This window comes from Leptidea sinapis, chromosome 17, assembly GCF_905404315.1.
Source record: "Leptidea sinapis chromosome 17, ilLepSina1.1, whole genome shotgun sequence".
Classification (NCBI taxonomy): Eukaryota; Metazoa; Arthropoda; class Insecta; order Lepidoptera; family Pieridae; genus Leptidea; species Leptidea sinapis.
The window spans coordinates 5,236,028-5,247,090 of NC_066281.1; the positions used below are offsets into that span (position 1 = coordinate 5,236,028).

Here is an 11,063-nt window from a genome sequence, read left to right on the forward strand (position 1 = left end):
ATAAAATATTGATGTAACCAATAAATCCCATTATACAACTAATATTGATGTGCTTTGTCATTAGCACATTAAATACTTATACAGCATTTATATTCATTTACATTTAAAGTCTTCTATGTATATTTTCACCTGTTTAACATTTTAAGCTATTATAAATAATATTGGCGGGCAGATATAAAACTTAGCGATATCTACACTAACAATATTTAACCATAACATTTAAAATAATTATGGATATCCGCAAAAAAGCGTGTAATTCAATAAATTTACTAAAATTTTTTTTATGTCGCGTTCCCAAGATGTACATCATTTATATTGTAACCTTATCAAAATCAGTATCTTACAATAACTAATATTTTAACTAGCAATAACCGCTAATCAAATACGATTTTATTAGTTAACATTTTATAACGGACACAACTTTCTAAGACGTAACTATACCTCATACCACATAATTATCCATATTCAAAATAGCTGTTATTTAAATAAGTACATATTTTATAATAAATATGATCTCATTCAAACGAGTTTACTTTCGTAATGAGAAAGTATTTCGTACTCTGTGTCTCATGTTATCGGACAAGATCGCCGGAAAACTAAAGATTAAGAACGAAGGTTCTGTTTAAACACAAACTAAATACAATACTCAATAGTTATCCTAGTATAATAATGTTAAATTTAACGATTATCGTTTTCACCAATACCTAGTAAAGTTGGTAGACATTTTGTATACCTTTCATTGCCTTGTGCTTCCCCGGGGCGTAAAAAGAATATGGGAAGTCCCAGGCCCAAGGTAAGAGACGACTAATGGCTTTTTAGCAGTGGGAGATTCACGCTGCCGTCTTATGACGTCAGCACAATCGGGCCAGACTCGTCCGGGTTAATTACCACACTCACACAGAATACCGGCGTGAAGTAGCGGCCTAGTGCCGCTATGTTTCGCATAGGTTAGTGTCGAGGACCGGAGCCCATCCGCCCCCCCCCCTTCCTAAAATATGACAGCTGTCCTGAAAGATTTTATGAGATTACCCCTGAGGGTACCGGGTCTACTACGTTCGGAGATCCCTCCCCGAGCATTCTCGCTTGGGCTGCCCGTCGTATTCTGGGGAAAGCCCAGAACCGCACATGTCCGAGGACCAAACTGTAGGCGGCCGCGGCGGTGATAGTAGGTGTACTGTGAGTATCGTTTATGTGTAATTTGAATAAAAAATACGGGTTGCACTTCGGCAGTACCGGCAGAAGTGAAAACTAGAACATTAACGTTGTGCATTTTTTAATAATTTCGCCCGAATTGCTTTATTTATCAGTATAAAAGTACTAGCATTTATGTGGTTAAATACAATATTCATTTATTGCTCTATCGTACACAGAAATGACAATTTATATTGCATAAAAAATTTAACACTTACTTGAACTATTACAATTATTTTACATTAAAAAGTTTATCTCTCAAAAAATCTACTTTCATCCATAATTTCAACGACTCTTTCACTATCTTCATTACCAGTATCATCTTCGCCAATCTCGAAAACTGATACAATAGGTTTATGGTAGCTGAAGTCAGAAATAGAATAAAAATTGAAACAAAATAATATGTAACAAAGATTTTAGAAGTTTATATTATCGCCTTAGGGACAGTCTTCGCTAATGTAAAGCTTAGAAACCGAATAATAAAAAATATTTCACGGCTTCTCAGCCGTCGGTCCCTCGACCACGCGCTGTTTGGACTTCGCATTCAGAATGATTCAACCACTAATGAAATAGCCGAAGTTAGAATTAGTATAAATCTTTCATCCATAATTTCAGAAAGTAGGAACTAAAAGTTTACACTTCAAATATTTGAATTTATCATGGTTATAGGGTTTTAATATTTTTAGAGCATAGATATATTTACACTTTGTTACAACCATAGACTTACAATATAATATAGTATAGACAAACAGGAAGACGCTGCGTTAGTATGCCCCACACAAGATGTACCGACGAACTGGACAAGATCGACGGAATACGTTGGATGAGGGCAGCATAGGACCGACCGTCGTGGACATCCTTGGTGAACAAAGGCCTCCCGTTTGTCCAGCAGTGGGCGTCTTCCGGCTAATGATCGACAAACAAAACGTGCGATAGAGGAACATCGAAAAGGAAAGCGAAATTGTCACTGTAACCGTCTATTAATTTTGATTGACAAGTCGTAAACATTCAGCCACGCTTGGCTTTAGCCACCAGTGGGAATCTTTGCACAGGATGAAGAATAGATTATGAGTACTACAACGGCGCCTATTTCTGCCGTGAAGTAGTAATGTGTAGACATTATTGTGTTTCGGTCTGAAGGGCGCCTTGCCCAGTAATTTCACTTCAATTTTCAATTTTCTTCTTACGATACCCTTGGACTTCCCTATTATTTTTATGCCCCCAGGGGAAGTACAGGGCAAAAAAGGGTCTTACTGTGCTGGGCGGAAAGTCCTTCACTGACTTAAGAATTCTAATTCAGTATTTCAGGTTTTTCAATTTAGGTTCATTGTTCTATTATATATTTTTTTATTTCTGTATAAATAAATGTATTTTGAGTCAGTCAAGAAATTACTGGGCAAATGAGACTTAACATCTTATGTCTCAAGGTGATGAGCACAATTGTAGTACCGCTCAGAATTTTTGGATTTTTCAAGAATCCTGAGCAGCACTGCAATCTGCATTGTAATCAATTACCATCAGCTGAACGTCCTGTTCGTCTTGTCTCTTATTGTCATAAAAAAATAGCTCCAAAGTAGTTCGAAATTATAACTAGATAACCACAATTTAATAATATACACATTTAAAATTGAAATTTGTCACGCATTTTCGCGCTGTCATTTCGTCTCTACACTAGTCTATGGTTATAACTCAAGCACTTATCACTCATATGTAAGTCTGAGAATTATTATGTCAATATTTACCAATGACGAAGGTAGTCCGCGTTTTTCTTCATTAACTGAACACACTTTAGATCAATGAAATTATCGGGATCGAAGTTTTAGTTTGTTTCTGCAAATATTTCTAAAATTGCTATTATTTTAATATTTATATATGTATATTTATGTAATATTCTGAACAAGTAGAACCTAATTTCAAATTTTCATCTTTAAGACTAATATTATGGAACCTTTCATAAAACTAAATTTATTTTTTAACAATAGTAGTTACTCAATGGGTCACCTGGGGGCTGCTGAAAATCAGCGCTGTTTTGGTATTATTCCAATGCGGCATAATGCTGAGTCAGTTCCTTTTGATAACAATAACTGCTGCACAGTACTTTTAAATTAAGATAATCACTATAATATTATGCATACATTTGTTTTTTTTATCATTTGCATATTTTTATGATATAAGTTTTTAATTATTTTTTTTACCTCTAAATCTTTTTTAGTTGTATTATTCTGTGTGGTTTGTGTTTGTTGTTATTAAAGTTTTCATTCATTCATTCATAAATCTAATAATGTAATAGTAGTATACAAGCACTAATCCCATTTTAAATAAACCATTGAACAATTTTCAATAATTATAACAAGATGCATTTGTTACGAAGCCTTACAGGGGGAGTCAATGACACGTGGTCTATACTTACTTACTGACTCATTGGCTGCGGAACAATAAAGCCTACTTGAAATGCAGTAAGACTATTATGCAATAGTATATTAGCTGTTCAGGCATTTATGTACGAAATTAAAAGTCTTACTGTGTTATTTATAAACGTGAAGTAAAGTTATTTAAAGTATATGACAGAGAGAAGTAACTTTAAACATGGAATAACTTTACATTGCATTTATTAAAATGACAGAGTTTTAGCTTATAGCGCAAATAAGTTTAACTTAAATATGAAAAACGATTTTCAAATTCGAAAACAGCAATACTTTGGTATTCGCTGATAATATCTTCGAGAGGGCAACGACCCTATCCGTGACGCCGCCACAAGCAATCCTATATAAGCAAGCATGATTAGCCATGCCAAGGTTTTCCATGTTTCAAGATTATTTCTACATTTAATAGCGTTCTTTTATATTTTTTTAAACAATAATTTATATTATTTATTTCTAGAATGAGTATTAAAATCATTTATATTAACAAGACTACTGAGTTTCTTCTTATACATCCGAGCCTTACGTATATGCTTAAGCCGACTTTTCAATGAGATGTATGGTTAGTAAAAATATACAATATTTTTTAAATATTATTAATTGTCATTACCAGCATTTTCACAGATAATAAATAATATTGATAATACTGAAGCCAAAACCTGAGAGTTGAACAAGACTTACAAGATTTATCAACGATACTTGAACAGTTGGCTCAGTGGAAAGAGCGCTCGCACGGCCATAATTTTGTTTTCAAATTTAATTTGTGTAATGAATCCGACAAGTGGGGGTTATCACTTTAAAAAATAACAAATTATTTATAATACTGCTGACAACGTCATTGCCTACTGTTAAATACAACCTCCACAATGAAAGTGGCTGACATTAAGTTAGTGTGAATTTTCCGCTCTAACTATTTTGATACAAACGAAATTCGGTGACGTAAAGATTTTCTACACCGCTATGGTGAGCGCATATAAGCACGTGTTTGTAAAATCGAGTTCCGACCTGAGGTGTGGCGTTGGAGAGAAAGTAGTATCACACACCGATCAGGTATCGATGATTTGTATTCCTCTCGCCAGTTACAGCACCACGCCACATTTGGTTTTCACTTTCTTCACGAACTCAGGATCTTTTCGTATGACAATAAGGCACAAGACGTGAGGACGTTCAGCTGTTGGTAATTGATACACTCTGCTCATTACAATGCAGTGCCGTTGAAGATTCTTGAAGAACCCAAAAATTTTGAGTGGCACTAAGATGTTAAGTCTCATTTGTCCAGTAATTTCACTAGCTACGGCGCCCTTCAGACTGTAACATATTAATGCTTACACATTACTGCTTCACGGCAGATAAAAGCGCCACTCAAATGTAGACGGCATCCTGTTTAAATGCCCTAAGTTGCATCTTACGATACCCTTGGCCCTTTATCTTCCCTATTCTTTTTCTGCCCCTTGGGGAAGAACAGGGCAAAAAAGGATCTAACTGTGCTGGGCGGAAAGTTCTTCTCTGACTTAAGAATTCTAATTCAATATTTCAGGTTTTTAATTTTAGTTTCATTGTTCTAGTATATATATGTTTTTTATTTCTGTATAAATAAATGCATTTTGTCATTCAGTAATTATGTCGAGACGAGCGAGACAGCATCACTGCAAATCAATTCACTATAGTGATGTGTGTCATGGAAATGACACTTAACATAAAGTAATGTAAAAAGTTTTCTTTTTACATTTACAAAAACATCGGAAAAGGTTGAGTTTTAATGCGATGTGGCAAGAAACTCATTAGCACTCTTTTAAATAAACATTTACAACTTCATCGTTTTACAAATCGTTTCATTTACAATATATACACAGTGACCCTACCAGTGGAGGGCTCCTTTGCACAGGATGTCGGCTAGATTATGGGTATCACAGCGGCGCCTATTTCTGCCGTGAAGCAGTAATGTGTAAACATTATTGTGTATCGGTCTGAAGGTCTGAAATTACTGGGCAAATGAGACTTAACATCTTACGTCTCAAGGGGACGAGCGCAATTGTAGTGGCGCTCAGAATTTTTGGGTTTTTATAGAATCCTGAGCGGCACTGCATTGTAATAAGCAGGGCGTATCAATTACCATAAGCTGAACGTCCTGTTCGTTGATCTAGGTTGTAAAACCTGGGGGAGTTCTGTCTGGAACGATTTCACAGGCAAATTCTTGCTTAAATTTCCTCTAAGTACCTAGTTAAAATTTATGTTCCTACACTTTTAATAAATGTTTTAGGCATTAAGGGCTCAATGGATAAGTAAATAAGACATAAATGTAACTTCATTGTAGACATGCTACGTGTATAGCTTTGCCATGCTAGACAGACGGACGCCAATACAATACTTGTACTTATATAGGCTTATGTATGTTACGTTAAGTTTTTATTAAGGCGAAGAGTATGCAGAAAACACTCAAACATGGTGTTTTTTTAGACAAGTTTTGTGGTGAAAGTATAGCATTTGGAGCTATGAACACTACTTAATCCTGTTACACATATCCTTAACTCTTATTTGTAGGTTGCTAAAGCTTGCTGTTGGTTATAGTTAACACTGCCGAGCCTTTTTGAACTACCACTTTTCTTTGAAGTTAAACAAGTTTTTAGGCATGGCGTGACGCATTTTTTTGGTACTTCTCTCAGAAAAGTTATTCTTATAGCTTGTACTTTTTTGTGTAGGTTCATTTATTCAGATTAGTTGTGAATAACGAGGATTGTAAGCATATAAAATGTTTTCCACCCAAGAATTTTGAAAATATTGGCTTTGTTACATAGATAGCGGGCCGGCAGCCGTGAACTCATATCGCTCAAGGTCGCTGGCATTTAGTGTCGCCTTAATAGTATCAGCTAGATTTTAAAATAGATTTTTAGGGTTCCGTACCTTAAAATTTTAAAACGTATCCCTTATAGGATCACTTTGTTGTTTGTCAAGACCCTTTATCTCAGGAAAGTGTGGAGTTGAAATAAAAATGATATGCTCTCGAGTCTACAGTTTCTTGAAGTTGTGATAAAATCAATCTTCTATTTTAACGTGAAGAAAACATACGGCCGTTTTTTACCGCAAAACACGTATTGAAATTGAAATATTTTTATTCAAAATAATATAAACGAGTTACGAAGTATTTAAAAAAACTACTTGCTATATCTCGTTCAAACCAATTTTCGGTTAGAAACCTCAATATCATTTTTGAAGGTTTAGGTTTGGTGAAAAAAAATCTTTGAGTTTCAGTTCTAAGTATAGGGAACCCCCAAAATCTTTTGTTTTTGTGTGAAAATCTTAATGCGGTTCACAGAATAAAACTACTTACCGAGTTTCAACTTAACAGTTCGTATAATTTCGGAAAAAAGTGGCTGTGACATACGGACGGACAGACAGACATGGAAAATCTATAAGGGTTCCGTTTTTTGCCTTTTCGCTACGGAACCCTAAAAAGTAGTAGATGATTATTTTTACATAACTCATCAACTTGACGGTTTCTTAAGAGAATATAAGACGAGAATAGAAGGAGGTTTACTTGATACTCACGGTATATGATCTCCATAAAATTACATAAATACAAGAATAACTCGTTTAATTGTTATAATATAACATTGGCAAGTACCTATAGTTTTAATGTGTAATTTTTATTTTTTAAGGAGGTCGTTGAACTCCTTTGTATGACTTTCATGTTAACACAAATTGAGACTTATTTGTAATCACACTGTCAATACATATGTACTATTGCTATATTTTGCTGAAATTAAAGATTTTCTTTCGTAAAATAAAATCAAAAAATGATTTATATTCGTAAAAATTAATAAATTGATATAGAAACATGAATGTTTTTCTTATAGTATACTATTTCGACTTAAGTAATCCCAGCCTTTTGAGTCATCAATATAATCCGAATTTTTAACCGACTTCAAAAAAGGAGTGGGTTCTCAATTCGTCGGTATGTTTTTTTTATGTTTACTACTTCAAAACTTTCGACAGGTGAACTGATTTTGATAATTATTTTTTTATATAAGCCTCACTACACATACTGGCTTTTATACTTGTGTTAAACTTAGTGATTGACAATTCTCTAATACTATTTACTATATAGATATATGTATGTATTGTCCGCTATAAGAATGACTAATTTTGTGGAGGCGACTCGTATGGGACAAATTCTCTTTGATTGTATTCATGTTTACAGAAATTGTTTAACTTGAGAAAGGCTTTGGTTAGTACTAGTAAGTACTTTGGTTAGTAGTAGTAAGGAAAGATTATTTATTAATTTTGTTTATATACATTATTAGTATCATTATTTAATCCTGCACAAGTTACCGTTACTCGTTAGAGTGAGAGAGGAGGTCTGTCTACCGCTGTCGTATGTGAGAGAGAAAGGGAAGCCAGACAGACTGGCGCCGTAACGCGTTACGTTACTAAGCGGTTTACTATCCCATAAGAAATTATCACTTCAATAAATCAAAATATTTATTGAGTAATTATTTATAGTTTTATGATACAATTTTTTTTTTCAAAATATTTATAATCCCGATCGAATTTAATAAATATAATATAATTTGTGATCAAAAGTGGGCAGATACAAATAGTCCAGCCAAAGAGATTTTATGTTAAGTTTAAACATACTATATATAAGCGAAAAGACCGACTTATCATTAATTGACAATTTTTAAATATCATTCGGCAGAGTATTGTATAAACGTATTACTTATTGCTTGGATAATTAATACATCTAGATACAGTCTCTTGCTATTAGATAACCGATAAAACAAGCCAGAAATATTAGTTTAGTGTGCGTGACTAGCTACGTCTACACCCGCGATTTGTATGTCACTTTGTGTTAGTGTGCGCGAATTGCTGTAAATAGTTAGTTAGTTAGTTCTAAACCCAATTTCTTTCGAAGTTTTCATAATGTATCTAGACGTATAAATGACCTAAGACTTGTTGTATGAAGCCTAGTTCTCGGTACTTCAAGTTTTATTCTAATTTATTGAATTTAAATTGTGACGATCGCTATTTTTTGCCAATTTTTTTTTATGTACATACAAAATTACATCATGAAGAATCAATATGACCAATTATCGTTTACGGTGATAACTTTCTATGGGAATAGTGAAAAGCGCTTCCATTGTTCGCGCTGATGTGAAGGCCGCACATATTCCACCATTATCTCACCACGACACAACTCTATGTTTAACACGAGCATTGATTGTGGGTAATACAAGAATAACATCTGCGTTCACACAAAATACTACGAGATTGTAGTCAGAAAGTTACTGAATATTGATAGACTGGTATTATTTTATCGCGGTTTTCAAGGTCATTTACGAACTCTTTTATTTAATTAATCCTTTCTTTATTTTACGCGATGTTTCCATCGGTATGGTGGCCACTGCTTTCTCTAGAGTATTCAGAGACTGGTGTTGCGTAGAGACGTCGTTTTATTGTCTTCTATCGCATTTATCACGGGGAGTGTTCCGCTGTAGAGCTGTTTCACCTGATTCCTGCCGCCGAATTCCACCTTCGCACGACACGCCACAAATTAGGATATCATCACCACTATCTGGATGTGTAGTCTTCCACGTTGTGGTTTTCAAGGAGCTTTCTTCCACGTACTACAAAGCTGTGGAATGAGCTTCCTTGTGCGGTGTTTCCGGGACGATACGACAGTGGTACCTTTAAAAAAAGTACACCTTCCTTAAAAGCAAGCAACGCCCCTGTGATTCCTCTGGTGTTGCAACAGTAGCTCATTTGTCTTCCTTTTCAAAAAAAAAAGATTCAGTCTGAGATATATAGAGCTTACTTAATCTTTGCTCAGACTTTACTTACGTAAAACTTAGCCGATTGTGATAAAATGTGAACTTGATTTTTGCATTGGGATATCTTAGGTTCTTACTTTACCTACAGACTTTACTTACCTATAAGTTAGCTAGCAGCTAACTTATAGGTAAGTAAAGTCTGAGCTCTCTCTGGCTAAAAGACTAAGTTAAAGACTTAGTCTTTTACCCCCTACAACCTCACAAAGTTTACCTGTACATAATATTTGTATAGCTTATTTATAGATTACATTATAATATCCGTCAAGGTTTTTCTATACTTGCGGAAAATTAAACAACAGATAATACTCCAACTTAGGGGAAAATTTAATTCGGTTTGCATTATCTAGTTGCATGAAGTAAGACAGTTATCTATCTCACTGAAATAAAGCATTAATTGTAAAATTTAACCCACACATTCGATATAGATCCTTCATATTTTATCTAAATGTTAAACCATCAAAAATCTACCCACATTTAATAAATGTGATATTAAAAGTGTAGCGTGCTCCGCGATTGTGAATCGTACATCTCAATCATTAACGAATATTATTCCTTGTAAGATGTTCATTTAAAATTTATGTCATACTTATACCTACAACTCACGACATTGCGAAATTCTTAGCTAATTATCGTTTACTTCTTCCTTTATGTAGCACACGCATTAAACGAACAAGAGTGCATTCTTATAGGAAACCAAACATAATAAGAATTTGGATTACAACCTGTTAATTCTACGACTTTCTCAACGGTAAATACATTTCGTATTCCAACTAAATGAGATACAGCTTTCTATGGAAACTGTTGACTGAGCGGTAACATACACTAACTAACACCATTGGTGCTAAAATTGTCGAGTAAACATATCTACGTGGATTGCCATGTTACAATTTGGATCATATTATTGTGTTATCAAAGTATTCGAAGTTTAAATTCTGTAATATTATACAAGAGGCATAGTTTTAGTCACCTGATCCGTAGGTAAACAGAGGCAGGTTACAATGTCAACTAAAAATTTACCGTTAGATCCGCTGTTGTTCCTCTATTCTGCGGCACTTGAGCTCGTCATATCACAAACACTTGGTCACAACGAACACTTTAGTGATCACAGACACTAACCACTGGTCACAAAACCTTAGGCATCTCGCGATATTCGGTTATCAAAGCGGACACTTCAGACGGAACCACGAAACGCGACAAACCGTGATAGCTAACCTACCTGTATGGCTTGCGTGTCGAGTGTCGACTTGAACCCACCGGACCGGGGGCTCTGTTTTATCGACTTTCACCTGCGTAAGGTATAACATAACCTCAACTATAACTTAAAATACTTAAAATTAACGTGTTTATATATGAAACAAGACACATCAGTTTAAAAATTACGTTATATCTTTATAGATAGTCGGGTTATTTATTATTTACTTCTTAGAGCTCCAATATATATGGTTCTGTTTTATCAATTTAGACAGCGCCATCTAGGGAGTCATTACAAATATTTGTTTTGTTATGGTGAATGTTAACTTAAATAACCTACATATAGAAACTACTAAAAAGACAAAATTTCAAAATATTTCAGAATGCATTAAACTAATTATATAACAAATAATAACCGTTTAAAAGATTCACT

General features: G+C 34.4%; 1 protein-coding gene across 1 annotated transcript in view; it reads right to left on the reverse strand.

Annotated features, from left to right (window-relative positions):
- LOC126969198 (myosin-VIIa) overlaps positions 1 to 10,693 on the reverse strand; it is a 62,993-nt gene extending 52,300 nt beyond the window's left edge. The window contains exon 1 of the mRNA XM_050814516.1: positions 10,457 to 10,693. The gene's annotated coding sequence lies outside the window, so the exon portion shown is untranslated. The remainder of the gene's footprint in view (positions 1 to 10,456) is intronic.
- Positions 10,694 to 11,063: the final 370 nt, after the last annotated feature.